Source organism: Canis aureus, chromosome 14, assembly GCF_053574225.1.
Source record: "Canis aureus isolate CA01 chromosome 14, VMU_Caureus_v.1.0, whole genome shotgun sequence".
NCBI classification, from domain to species: domain Eukaryota; kingdom Metazoa; phylum Chordata; class Mammalia; order Carnivora; family Canidae; genus Canis; species Canis aureus.
In genome coordinates, this window is record NC_135624.1 from 29,639,364 (window position 1) to 29,654,023 (window position 14,660).

General features: G+C 40.8%; 1 protein-coding gene across 40 annotated transcripts in view; it reads right to left on the minus strand.

The window, feature by feature from the left end:
- LOC144283320 (uncharacterized) overlaps positions 1-14,660 on the minus strand; it is a 297,695-nt gene that overhangs the window by 173,531 nt on the left and 109,504 nt on the right. For 34 of the 40 annotated variants that reach the window (XR_013351844.1, XR_013351842.1, XR_013351843.1 and 31 more), the window contains exons 2-4: positions 9,746-9,933; positions 3,740-3,871; positions 101-144 (exon numbers count right to left, since the gene is read on the minus strand). The gene's annotated coding sequence lies outside the window, so the exon portion shown is untranslated. Of the gene's footprint in view, positions 1-100; positions 145-3,739; positions 3,872-4,544; positions 4,639-5,567; positions 5,627-9,745; positions 9,934-14,660 lie in introns of all 40 variants that reach the window. The other 6 variants (XM_077847227.1, XM_077847231.1, XM_077847230.1 and 3 more) reach the window with 4 other exon arrangements.

Consider the following 14,660-nt stretch of genomic DNA (forward strand, 5'->3'; position numbering starts at 1 on the left):
TAATCTAACACTGAATTGGAAAAGCCATTACCCTCTTTATAGGAATCAAGCAACACTATGAGGGATTGGGTTGCACAGAAGTGGATTTCAGATTACTCACAAAACTTGCTTGAATTAGCCAAACTCGGATTACAGGTTAAATTTCTGAAAAGAAAGAGAATAAGATTTTTGGACTCACTTCTTATAATTCTCTTAACCAAGACAGCTTGTAATTAAATCGGTTTGTGGAATGTGAGAGTACACCATCAGATCACTTTGCTTTAGACACAGGACAACATAATTGAGTCCCTGCAACTAAACAGCATCATCATGTTTAAAATCCTGGCTCAGCCACTTACCAACTGTGGATCTTTGGCAATTTGCTCTATCTCTCTGGGCCTCAGGTCCTATAAAAAGTGAATGGTGATAACAGCCACCAGGCACGGCAATTGAGAAGATTAAATTCTGTTATGGATGTACTGGCGCCTGGAACATAGTGCCAGTTAACATTAGGTCCCTGGCATTCTCTAAATTTGAGTTCTCATTTATAGAAGGTCAATAGGAAATAATCCAAATTGAAAGTCAATTCTACATATTTTGAAGAACTGTGTTATGTAATGTTAAGTAAATACTAGTTCTATCCCTCCCTCATGCCAGTCCCATCTGACTCATTGATTGTTTCTCTGAACCTCAACTCCTTATCTAATAAGGCAGGCATAAGAAGTTTCTCGATGATTATTGTGATGATCTCATGAAGCAGCCCATGTAAAGGACTTAACTGAAAGCCGTGGTGAGTACTAATTAATATTGGCTGTTATGCTGATGGACAGCATTTGTATTAATGTTTCTGATTCCTATCAATTATGCCTGCCTTCTCAAATATAATAAATATGAGTGGCCCTGGCAATGTGAAGCAGTGGGTAAAGATGATTTTTGATCTTCCCAGTGCCAAAAATCAAAATCAAAATATATCAAAATCATATGAATCCATGACCACTTAAACTGCTGTATAGGGGTGCCTGGGTGGCTTAGTCGGTTAAGCATCTGGCTCTTGATTTTGGCTCAGGTTGTGATCTCAGGGGTGTGAGACTGAGCCCTGCACTGGGCTTCACATTCAGTCAGGAGTCTGCTTAACATCTCGTCTCTCCCTCTGCCCCTCCCTCCCTCCTAAAAAACAATGAATAAATAAAAAGCCTATTTGGGTTGCTTTTAAATGGCTGTATATGGTTATAGCCTAGGCAGGCACTTGAGACCCTGGTCCTCAGAGTTCAACTCATTAAACTCAGAGTCCCAGGGTTGGGAGTAAAGAACAGAGGAACTGAGGTTCCTAACCTCCAAGAACTCACATTGTAAAGAAATAAACAGATTAAAACATAATCTCTTTCCCTTTTTTCATCACTTAGGGAAAAAAATTATATCCTCACTGAAAATTGTAAAAGTTGCCATAATCACGGGAAAGGCCCAATTTGTCTGTAGCCACAGTAACAGGTAACCATCAGAACTGCCTTTAAACCTGTTGAATTCATCAACAACTCCTCTCAATGGACCTACTTTGTCAGTCCAATCCATTAGTGACATTCCATTTCCAAGCTCCTGGCTTTGGAAAGACAGCTTATCAGGAACTGATTCTCTCTAAGAAACAAACTTCTGAGTGTCAATCAACAGCAGCCTCCCCTAAGTAACCTTCCTTATGTAGATGTCAGGATACTTAGACCTCTAAAAATCCATGAGCCCCTCAACGACACACTTCCCCACCTTCCCAAACCCTGTAAGATGCACTGCCCTCTCTGTTGGGTCCACCACAACACAGCAGCATACATCTCCCTGATTAGGAGCAATAAATTCAGTGTTTTCTCACAATCTGAGATAGTGTGAGATAGTGAATGATGATCTCCTGATCCTTGACACTACTATGCACTTTATATAAAATTTATTCCAGACAGATTAATATTAAAACACATGAGAGTGTATGTGTGTCAATGACCATAAAAGCACTAGAACAAAACATGTTTTTCTAACTCAGGACTGATCCCATGACCCTGAGATCATGACCTAAGCCGAAATCAAGAGACACCCAGGTGACCCAAATATATATATATATATATATATATATATATATATATATATATATAGCTTTACCTATATATATATATAGTTTTACCAAAGCAATGATCTTTTTTTAAAAAATGATTTTATTCACTTATTCATGAGACACAAAGAGAGAAGCAGAAACACAAGCAGAGGGAGAAGCAAGCACATTGCAGGGAGCCTGATGCAGAAATCTATCCCTGGACCAGGATAAAGCCCTGAGCCAAAGGCAAATGCTCAACCACTGAGCCACCCAGGCATCCCCCATAGCAATGGTCTTTTTTAAAAAAAAATTTTTTTTTTTTAATGGCACCAAAGGCAGAAACTAAAGCACGATATGCTAGTGGCTGAATTTAAACTTTCATATGGTGAAATGACACAACCGCATCATCAGTGCTAAAATCTACAACACCACCAGTACCGCCACCAACAGAAAACAACATTACCAACAGCAATACCAAACCTAAGAGCACCAGCAGCATCAATTTCCACCATGATCACTGTTCTACACAGAACTAAAAAGCAAAGGACAGAAAGAAGGGAAAATATTTCTAATATATATGATAGCATAAGGATTAATGTTCTCAATAAAGAGAGAGCTCTTAAAAATCAGTAAAGAAACAAACAGAGGTGGATTTAGGAAGGTCAAAGGATGCAAAAAGAACCACCAAAAAAAAAAAGAAATGCAAATACCAAGAAAAAAGGAAAGAACAAAGTATAACAGATTGAAAAGAAATTTTTATATTAAGAGAGGCATAGAAATGCATATTTTAATAGATGAGCAATGCCTATTTCTTTATCAAAAGTGTTGAGAACATCTATTTTCATATGCATCTGGTGGAAAAGTAAATTGGGCTAATCTTCCTGAAAGGCTATTTGGAAATATAAATTAAATGCCATAAAAGTATATGATTTATATCCTACAATTTTACTTCTAGGAATTTTTCCCAAGCAAATAATCAGAAAACAACTAAGGTATTTTCAAAAATATTTAGTGCAATATTGTTTGTAATAATGAAAAATGGAAACAACTCTAATATACATCAATGAAGGATTGCCTTAATAAAGTATCATATGTCCAGGGAGGCAAAACATAGACCACTCTGAAGTCCCTAAAGAACTGTGTAAATGTTCATTTATTAATACAGCAGAATGTACCCAGTATGTTATTAATGGGAAAGATTAGGTTGCAACATTCCAGGTACAATATAATCACATTTTTGTAAAATACGATTCACATACATGTCATTCTCTCATTCGTCAGAAAATGACATACATGTCACTCATTCTCAATCACCTGTTTTGTGTAAGGCACTGCTCTAACCATTGAAGAAAAGTCAATGAACTATGCAGTCATGGTCTTAACCTCATGATGCCCTGAATGCCCTGAGACAATCTGACTAGAGCAACTGCATATTCATTTTCCATTTCCTCTCTTTTTCTCTCTACTCCTCTTCTCTCTCCTCTTCATATCTCCATCCTCTCCTCTCTTTTCTTTTCTGTTCCTTGCCTTTTATCGTATCATCCTCTTGCTCATAGTAGTCCTCAAAATCCCTGCCTTTGAACTGGTTCTCAATAGAATGTATTGTCCTGGGACTTATATTAAGCCATTGGTTTTAATAATGGATCACAAGCTGGTGGTGAGTGGTGTGGGCACCTCACCCTTACTTACCTCAGTAGCTGTCTTCATGCTGAGCTCTGCACAGAAAAGTTCAAAACAGGGCAGTGTTAGCCAGGGAGGAAAGTGTACTTCATTTCATGTCCAAAACGTATCATCCTCCTGAAAACCAAGTTCCTTAAATGCCTGGAAGGGTAAGATAACATCACTTAATTTGTATTAGATTTCTCCATTAAGGGATTTTTTTTTATTCCTCCCTGCTGATACAGCATCTTTTCTATACACACATGTAGTAGCTTTCTAAACTGTACAAAGCTGTATAAAGCCCACTGACTTTTCTTTTTTTTTTTTTTTTTTTTTGTCTCTCTTGAGACAAAAGTTTTTGATCTCTTGAGTGTTCGGGACACATCCTTGCATACATATTTGAAGGGAATGCTGAATCAGTATTAGCCCCAAGCAGAGGGTAGGACCCAGGCTCCTAAGCCAAATGCAAAGCACGGCAGGGCAAATTGAGATGCTGACTTGGAATGGGGGGAGGGGTGGAGGTGAGGGAGAAATGAACAAAAATGTAATAAAGATTAAGGGGTGAGATGAGGGCAGACCCAGCATAGGAAAAAGACAGCAAACATGAAGTGCTCAGAGAGCAGGATATATTCTGTGCAGTTTCTAGCAAGCTTTCAGAGTTTGCTCTGGGTGAAGTAGGTGCTGATGATGTTAACGATATTCTGTGGCCTCAGATCCAAGTTCATTAGAATCTATTGCTTCTGTCTGTTCACCCCTATAAAGCACCAGTTTTGCGGCGAAGTTCAAACTGTAATAGATGTGGATAATGTTGCACTACGCATGGAGGTACAGATACCTCTTCAAGATCGTGATTTCATTTCCTTCGGACGCTGGATGCACTCCCAGGTTCATTGCAGTATTATTCACAAAAGCCAAAACATGGAAACAACCTAAGTATCCACAAATAAAAGAATGGATAAGGAAAATGTGGTACATGCATGCACGCATGCACACACACACACACACACTGGAAATCATGCAGCTGTGAGAAAGAAGGAACTCTTGCCATTTGCATGCAGCACATGGATAAACCTGGAGGGCATTATGGTAAATGAAATAAGTCAGAGAGTAAAAAGACAAATATTTCATATCTCACTCTCATGTGGAATCTTAAAAAAAGATGAGCTCCTAGAAACAAAGTAAAATGGTGGTTGTGGTGGTTGGGGAAAGAGAGAGGTTGGCCAGAGGGTATGAACTTTCAACCATGAGATTGAGTAAGTACTGGAGATCTAATGCATAGCATGGTGGCTGTAGTTAACAATACTTAATTACACATTTGCAAGTTTCTCAGAGTCTTAAATGTTCTCACCACATACACCCCAAAACAAAGGCAATTACGTGAGGCCACTGAGGTGTTAACTAACTTTATTGCAGTAATCATTTTGCAATGTATATGCATATCACATCATCCCAATGTATATCTTTAATTTATGTGATGTTATATTTCAATTATATCTCAACAAAACTAGGAGAAAAGAAAACTCTATACTTAAAAAAAAAAGATGCAATATGTGGAAACCAGTCCAGATCCCTGGTTTTGTGCTTCTTAAAATGTGGGGTGCTGCTGTTAGGGGAGTACAAGAATGGACAGGCACACGGATATGACCTAACACAGTGAGACCATCACTCCCCTTTCAATCCTCCCAGTCGCTAGGAAGAAAGCACCAGGCGCATGCTAGTGCTACCTTAACCTCTCTGTTATTTGCAAAGCAGCATTTTCAACAGGGAATATGCTTCAAGCTCAGAGTTTTGTAGCAGGAAAGATTTTCTAGTTAGAACATACTATTTTTATGTTATGTATCTATTTTTTATGCCCTACCTTCACAGAGTAATTCTGGTCTTCTCTTCACAGTACTTTCATAAACGTGCAGATATTTCCTTAAAGAATAAGTAATTACTTAGATGGACATGAAAATAGGGCACAATTCACGGTAATGTTAGAAAAATAACCAAATGTGGCAAAAATAAATATCTAAAAAATTAAAAGGAAAACAGTCCCTCGACCCTCTGCTCCTACCAATTTATGACATCTGGTACCCTGGAACGGTCTCATGTCTCAGCCTGACTCGTGAAGCGCTTTTGTGCATTGGTCCACCTTGCATTGGTCCACCTCGCCTCGGTGTCTGCTTTTGTTATGGGTGTGTCCAGGGTCTGTGCGGCAGAGTCATGGGTCCCCTCAAGCCAGTGCAGAGAGGAGCTGGTGCATGCTCTTTCAGCTGTGCAGGGACTTACAACTAGAGTCTGCTTGTTCAGATGCCATGGGGCAAAAGCAGAATCTGATCAGCCTAAGTCACCAAGGGACCAAGGGGAGAAAAGTGCTCTGCTGAACTATGTAGATAAATACTTTTGTTTAGCCAGTCAGATTTGGGGGTCATTTGCATTTGGCGGTCACTTTCTTGGAAAGATAGTCTGAGACTGAGCCAGACACGTGGAACATTTGTTGGGGAATGCTCTCCAAAGACAGCTGGGGGACAAAGAAAAGAAGCAGACCTGGGCAGTTAGAGAAGGTGGGCTTTGGTACAGTCACCACAAGAGCACAGCTGGTTCCACCAGAAGCTCTGAAGGTGTGATGGCCACTAAGCTGTCCCACATGGGAGACAGAGGGCCAGGCCCTTATGTCTTTGAACCAATTAGTCATTGAATCAAAGCTGTTCCAGAGAGGAAGCTGTGATGTTGGGTGAGGTGACTTTCAGCCAAGGGCAAATCCTGGAGAGAAGTGAGCTGAGAGCCATCAGCTGTGAATATTCCCAGCAGCTGGAAACCTGGGTCTTCAGTCCTGAAAAGGGATCTGGGAAATGCATCTCTGTATCCACTACAGGGCATAACCCAGTCAATTCTGACTTCTGTGCAGAGGTTAAGCAACTTCCCCATGGGACGGTGTTGCAAGTGGCAGAACTGGGATTCAAATCCACATCTGTCTGACTCCTAATTTTTACCATTATATTAAACTGGCCACCTATCTCAACATCATCCTGTGCCTGTTTTTCATTGGGAGGCCAGTTAGTGGGGTCATTGCCATTTATAAGGTATATTCTCTGTGCTGTATTTACATAAAAATCTTGAGGGATGAGTGTGTTCCTTATCAGGTGGAAGGCAATCAGAGCTTGCAGAAGATCAGCTATTTGTACTGGTTGAATAGTTAGTAAATGAGATGTGGATCCCAGAATGCTTTACTCTAAGACCTACATTCTATTCCTCAACCCTGTGGCAGCAGAGGCTTGAAAGGAAAAGTCACTAGGCTCAGGTTTAGGCAGTCTCCTCTGCATTAGCACTGACATTCGATGAGGAGGGGATACCCCTTTTAGAGGCTTCATAACTAAGACTTTTCCAGATCACACATTTCTTTAACTTTATGAGTGTAGCTGTTGGAGTGCCTAATTCCCCATAACCTTCTAGAGAGAGAAGAGATTTCCTTTATTAGAGTGCCCCTTAGAGTACAGAGATCAAGACACCTGTTCTATAGTTCTGATCCTACAACTCTCTGATGAACTTGGACAACTGGGTTTTCTTGGCCTTGAAGATAAGGGAGTTGGATGCCATATATAAGTTCTAAATGATGTATTTTTTAAAGATTTTATTTATTTATTTATTTATTTATTTATTTATTTATTTATTTGACAGAGAGTAAGCACAAGCAGGGGAAGCGGCAGAGAGGGAGAGAGGGAGAGCTCCCTCCTCTCAGCAGGGAGCCGATACGGGGCTCAATCCCATGACCCTGGGATCATGACCTGAGCTGAGGGCAGATGCTTAACCAAATGATCCACCCAGGTGCCCCTAAATGATATTTTCTTATTCAGATTCAATGTTTCATCTTTGTGGAGCCTGCACTATGTGCTAAGCACTCAACTGGATCATATGCATCATGCTGAAGATTTTTAGAGCTCCTTTGACCTCTCGGACAATTATTTCCATCTGACAAACAATAAGTAGCTTAATCCAATCAGCAACAGAGGACTGTGATCCCCATGAGGAGCGAGACAAAATATCTGAGCTTTCCAACTGCTCCCAGTTTTTAGTTGGATGTACCTTCCAGAATGCAGTATAAGGAAGAACACCCAAAGACAACACGGCATTCTCACTCAGTTGATAAGACTGATCCTGCAGGTCAAAGAGGCCAGGGCAGCAACAGAATTAAAATAGAAACCACTGTCAAAAAGATATCTTGAAAATTCCCATTTTTCAATTGGATTATTCATTTTGGGATGTTGAGTTTTATAAATTCTTTATATATGTTGGATACTAACCCTTAATCAGATATGTCATTTGCAAATATCTTCTTCTATTACCTAGGTTGCCTTTTAGTTTTGTTGATGGTTTCCTTCACTGTGCAGAAGCTTTTTATTTTGATGAAGTCCCAATAGTTTATTTTTGCTTTTGTTTCCCTTGCCTCAGGAGATACCTATATCCTGATGTTTACAGCAGCAGCATCAACAATAGCCAAATTATGGAAATAGCTCAAATGCCCATCAACTGATGAAGGATAAAGAAGATGTGCTATGTGTCACACACACACACACACACACACACACACACACACACACAATGGAACATCACTCAGCCATCAAAAAGAATGAAATTTTGCCATTTGCAATAACACAGTTGGAGCTGGAGGGTATTATGCTAAGTGAAATAAGTCAGTCAGAGAAAGACAAATACCTTATGATTTCACTCATATGTAGAATTTAAGAAACAAAGCAATGAGAAAAGGGGGAAAAAATAAAGAATGACAAACCAAGAAGTGGACCTCATAGTTAACTATGAGGACAAACTGACGGTCATCAGAGGGGGGGTGGGGATGGCAAGAGAAATAGGTGATGCAGGTTAAGGAGTGCACTTGTCCTGATGAGCACCAGGTGGTGTGTGGAAGTTCTGAGTCACTCTGTTATATACCTGCAACTAATATTACACTATTAACTGGAACTAAAATAAAATATTAAAAAAATTCTCATGTGTTTGAGAAATAAACAGTGCATTACTAAATCATAGATCGAAGAATAAATGAAAAGGGGAATTATGTTATTTTAAACTAGATGAAAATTAAAACAACAAATTTTGAAAGACAACTAAAGCAGTGCTCTAAGGGAAAAATATTAGCTTTAAATGGTAGTCTTCGAAGAAAGCACTGAAGTCAATTATCTAAATGCACATATGAGAGATTTAAAAAGAGTAAATTAAACCAGAAATAAGCAAAAAGAAAAAAAAGGAAATAACAAATGTATAATACACCACAGTGACAGGAGGCAGATGGGTAGCTGCCTCACTGGTGTTGAGGGGCTGTGGTCAGGCAGGGACAGCGTAACATTTTAGGATATGAGAACCCCTCTATGTTCACTGTAGTGGTGACCATGTGTACGTGTAGACTTAACCAAAACTCACTGAAGTTTATGCTTGAAATGAGTGTGTAAATTCTTCCCCACTACTTCTGATTGTAAACATTTTTAACAAGTGCATCCAACACTCACTGAAGATGGAAAGACAAATTAATGATGGTGCTTCTGATTATGCAGCTAATGTAGTGCAGTTAACACCTACGACGTTCCAAACACTGACCTAAGCCAGACTGCGTTTCACACGTGACACATTAATCACAAAGAAAACCTAGTGGTCGGTCTCATCATCCGCCCCCCCCTTTTTTCTAGACAAACAAAGACTTCAGCATTTAATCAAGTGACCCATGGTCATCCAGACCCCAGGGAAGGAGCAGAGTCCAGAAGACTGATCCACGTGCACCGACCTCCAAGATGCAGTGTGATGGGGACACAGATACGTCACAGCCAGCCGCTGTCATTGGTGGAGGGGCCCAAACATGACCTTAACCCTAAGATGGGTGTCTCCCTGATTCCCTTGGTAGGCGTCCCTCCTCCTGTTCTGACTTACTGTCTTGCATCTGACGCATTCTCAGTGATCCAGAAGTCTGGTTCTGCTTTCTTGGTGATGCTTCACATGGTTCATGCTTCCCACCACCGCCCCTGCCCCTCCTCCATTCTCACCACTCACCTTGCATGCTAATTTGCTGGAGTATTTGGTGTTCTCCACCTGGCACGAATCTCTGGGAGCATCTCTGAGAGCACGCACCCAGGGGAGCGCTCCGTACAACAGTGCTTCCTTTTCTTCTCCATCTAGACCGTCTTTCCCATCGTGGCAGGTAGACTGCCACGGGCAACGGGCCAGGCTGCACACACAATCTGGCGAAGGGATGGAAACAGAAGCGGAACTCGGAGGCACGCTCTCAGCTTTTAAGCATTTTACAACATATGTGCAGGGAAGGTGTCCCACTGGCTGCATTATTCCAGAGCCCGGTGTCTGGGGCAGAGCGAGACAATGCTGCTATGAGGGCATGTGCCTCATGTGTGTCGGCCTGGTAGCAGCTGCAATAATGCTTTCCTGACTGCAATAAAGGTTCTCTTTAAGTTGACTGATGAGTCATAAGAGATGGGTCTATGCTTGCTGGGTTTTATCCCTCTCTTCCTTCAGAAAGAATGGATTTCACACCTGCAAGACCATTTCTCCCAAATGCAATGGTTTAAAAACCTGCACTCGCCTTACAATTGAAGGCTGTAAGATGGACTTGAGACCTGGCTCTGTCAATCAGATGCTGAGAGATCGTGGGTAATTCACTGATCATTTTCTTCAGTGGCAAATGGAGGGGGAAAAAATACCAGCACTGCAGGCTGGGAATGAAAATTCAGCGAGATAATACATTCAAAAACCTTTGAAGTGAGCTGTAAAGAACTGGACCATAATATATAATTACTGTTCTTGGTAAACATCTCATTGTGTAGTCCCTTCCCCTTAATAAATACCCCTGCTTTCCATTCAAGAGAAAATCCCCTGAAGATCACATCATAAAATCATAGAAGAATGTGCTAGAAAGGAACTTAGAATCTAAAACTTGCAGTTTTCACATGGGAATCTGCAGTCCAAGGAAAGGAAATGTTTCGCTCATAATTCCAAACATGGTTGCTCTTCCCTGCTCTGAGGCTTTGACACTTGTTTGGATTCTAGAAACTTATGTGATCAATTAATATTATTATTGCCAAGATGCTTCTTTGTATTTCTCAATTCTATATGTTTCCTATGCCACCGTCTAGAAGTTCCCCCCAAGACACACTTCTTTCTAGACAAAACGTCTTGTACACGGAGAGCATAATATCAATATTTTGTAGGTTTTCCTATCATCCAAATTCCAGCACTGGAAACCGAATCACGCAGAGTTGGAAGTGAGTGAAAATAACTGAGTCATTGTATCTGTACGTTTTTTTGCTGGGTACCCAGAACTCCGGGATTTCTGGAACATACTTCCCGAGACCCAGGCTAAGTGGTGTTCAAGGGATGGCTGTTTGCGGCCACAGTCCACATCTTTCTTATGAAGCCACTTACTGTTTGTGGAGATGGGACAAGGAAAAGGATGGTTTTCAGGAGCTAATTCTCCCCAGGCCACTACCTTCCAGAGCAAAAATCTAAGATCATGAGAATTCTAAACCCAAACCTGGCCTTCTAGATTGTTAGGACATATTCATCAAGGCAGGCAGATAGATTTAAAAGTTTATTAACTTGGTGTGTAACATTTAAATGTTTAGACACATGGTATGTGCGCCTCTATAGTACTCTTGTCCTGGGCCCTGCCAATGTTAGGGACAGACGTGCTGGAAGCCACACCTGAAGACTGTTTGCTTGAAATGAAGAGCGATGTTTTCCAAAGCAGAGCCAACATAAAGCTGATCTAGGAGCTCTGAATAGGTGCTCCGTGGCACAAGATTTGTGATAAGTACATGAAGAATGAATTCCTGCTTATTACATAGTTATCTCTCTCTCATTGACTATAATTATCACCATTACCATTTTAGTAGTAGTAGTAATATCACTATTCCCAACCTTAATAGGATATTGTACTATTTTAAATTATTGCATTTTTTTTAAATTATCTGTCACTCCACTGAAATAAAAGTTCTAGGAGAGGGTTAGCTTTGTCTGGCTTACTCACTGGTTTCCATAGTGCCTAGAACAGTGTTAAAAATGTAATAAGCATTTAATAAACTCTTTTTAAAAATTCACCAGAGAGCTGATTTTTAGTATACACTCACAGCTCGTAGGCCCTGAAGACTGACAAACTATTAGTAAATAGTAACAACTGAAACCCACCCCCAAACTCACTTCCAGCTTTCCCCAAGCAGTACCTTCATCAGGTGTTTGTAGAAATCATTAGCCTCTGATATATTTTAGGAAATATCTATGTCAAGATTCGTCTTTGGGTACCTAACAGAGTGGCTGATTCATTCATAGTCAACAAAGTAATAAAGAAATGGATGTATGAAGGACTGAGCAAAAGCATGGAAGTGGGTTTGGGACCTAGCTCTGTATCCTACTACTGGCATAATCTTAGGTAAACTTCTTGATCACGTTGAGCTATTTTTTCCAAGGCTGATAATGTCTACTCTACCTTCATTGCAAGACATTTATAAAGAACAAATAAAACAATAACAGCAAATACTTATGTAGAATTTACTATGTAATGAGCATGCTCTAAACACTTTGTTTGTGTTATCTTACTTAACCCTTACAAAAGTCCTATCAGTAGGGGCACCTGGGTGGCTCAGTCTGTTAAGCACTAGACGTTTGATTTCAGCTCAGGTCAAGGTCTCAGGGTTGTGAGATCCAGTAGCGGGACAGGGGCCCCCACTCAGCAGAGAGTCTGCTCAAGGAGTCTTTCCCTCTCCCTCTGCTCCTCCCTCTACCCTGCTCGTGCATGCACACGCATGCACACTCACTCATGTGCGTGTGGGCGCTCTCTCTCTCTCTCTCTCTCTTAAATCAATAACAAAAATCCTAAAGTAGTCATAGTATTTACCACTCTCAGGAAAATAAGATAGCCAACAGGTAAGTGACTTGCCCAAGTTCACTCAGCTTATAATTGGGAAGAGCTGCATATGAACCCAGCAGTTTGGCCATAGTGTCCCTGTCCATGACCTTCTCTCCACATGGATGTTACCATTCTATTAACTACAAAGCACTATTCAAACAAAAGAATTTAGTGTCATTCCCTCTCATAGAAAAGACCTGTTTCCCCTGCTTTGGGCATCCAATTCCTACCCTGATTCTCTGCAAATCTGTTGAGATTCTCTTCTCCTGAAGTCACTAAGTAGAATTTTGGCTTTCAGGAAAGTAGCAGACATTCCCCACTTCACTAAGCTTGCTTGTCAGCTCTGTTAGACTGAGTAAGGCTTTGTTTTCACTTTTACCTCCTTCCAGCCCAGCCCTGGTAGTATAGATCTAGGTTTTTCATGAACAAAAGAATTCAGAGCTTATTACTTGTATTGCTTATTACTAGATCTGCGTCCTGAATCCAGCTATCCCGCCACTACCACTGTAGCCCCAGGAGTGGCGTGTTTAGAGCCTCATTGATTGAAACCAGCCAGATGTTTGGAAATTGAGATGCTTGCCCATGCTGCCGCAAAGGAGCCTCCGCGATGTGAATTCCTGATGGCAGGCAGGGAGGGGGGTGGAGGGAGGGGAGGGCCCTCATAAAATGAGCAAACAATAAAGAGATGATTATAGGTGTCTCACTTCAGCGCCTGGGTTGGTAGCTGAGCATACCTGAATTGGGTTTTAAGCATTAGTAATGAATTTAATTCTCCCATTTGGGAGAGGGTGGTATCAGCTTTCAGCACAGTGGAGACGGTATTACTTTCAAACGAAAACTTGGGAACTGGAGAAACAGAGGTGTCTGACCCTGAGAATGGGGGCCATTTGTGATCACAACTTTAGAGGAAGTAGCACACTGCAGTAGAAAGGGGCTTGGAATCAGGGCTCAGGTCTTAGTTCGGTCACTGGCCACCCACGTGACCTTGAGAAGATTCTATTTTAAAGTTCCATTTTCTCCTCGGTAACACAAATTACGAGTTTACCTTAAGTGGCTATTACAAGTATAACGGCATTGTTCTCTTATTTCTCTGATTACATTTGAAAGCCAAGACGAAGGCTATGAAGGGATAAAGGATAAGAAAATTCTACACGAGAGGGGATTGAATCAAGCAAGCAGCTACTAGTCAGTCATTTGAAAAATATCTGGTTGTTTGGCTGAATTTTCTGCATACTTTTCAGAACATCCAGGTTCCCAATCTGGTTGCTTCCTTAGCACGTCCAAATCAAGCACTCAGGTTAACCCACATTCACATTCCAGCTGTGTTATTTGTGAATTTTGTGACTGTGTGACTGTTGGCAGTCTTCTTAACCATCCTAAGACTCAATTATTTCATTGGTAGAGTGGGAATAATAGTTAATATTTATCACATAGAGTTGTTGTAAAGATTAAATAGGGTGCTATATATGTGTGTGTATATGCATATGCATATATATATAAAGTTTTTATTTCAATGGCATATGGTAAATACTCAAAAGATGGTTGCTATTATAGAATTAGTATCATTACTATCATTTCAAATATATACATGTGTTTTATGGATAATATACCGTATTAGTGCACCATTTGGTAGCTGGATGTGGTGGGAGGCAAATTTTGTTTTTGATATTTGGTGTCATGAGGCAACATTTAATTAAAATATTTGTACTTACCCAGCACCTATGATCTGCATGTGTTCCTAACATACAATTCAGGTGGCAACAAACCCATAAAGCAGCAAGACATTGGAACCATTGGGTGGCCTGTGTCTCAGAGTTTGAGTGACCCAGAGAACACTGAACAGCATGTCAGGGGCAGCCTGAGAACCTGAACACTGGAAATGCCTCCTACGTGAGCAAATAAGCAGAAGGGACTGATGGGACTCAAAAAAGTTGGCCACTAAAGGCTGTCCAGATCTGATCCTGCCCCCGTTTCTCTGTGTCTTCTTCCTTCATGTCCTCAACACACATTCTGAGCTCCACTGTTTAAAATATTTAGAGATCTAGGGGCACC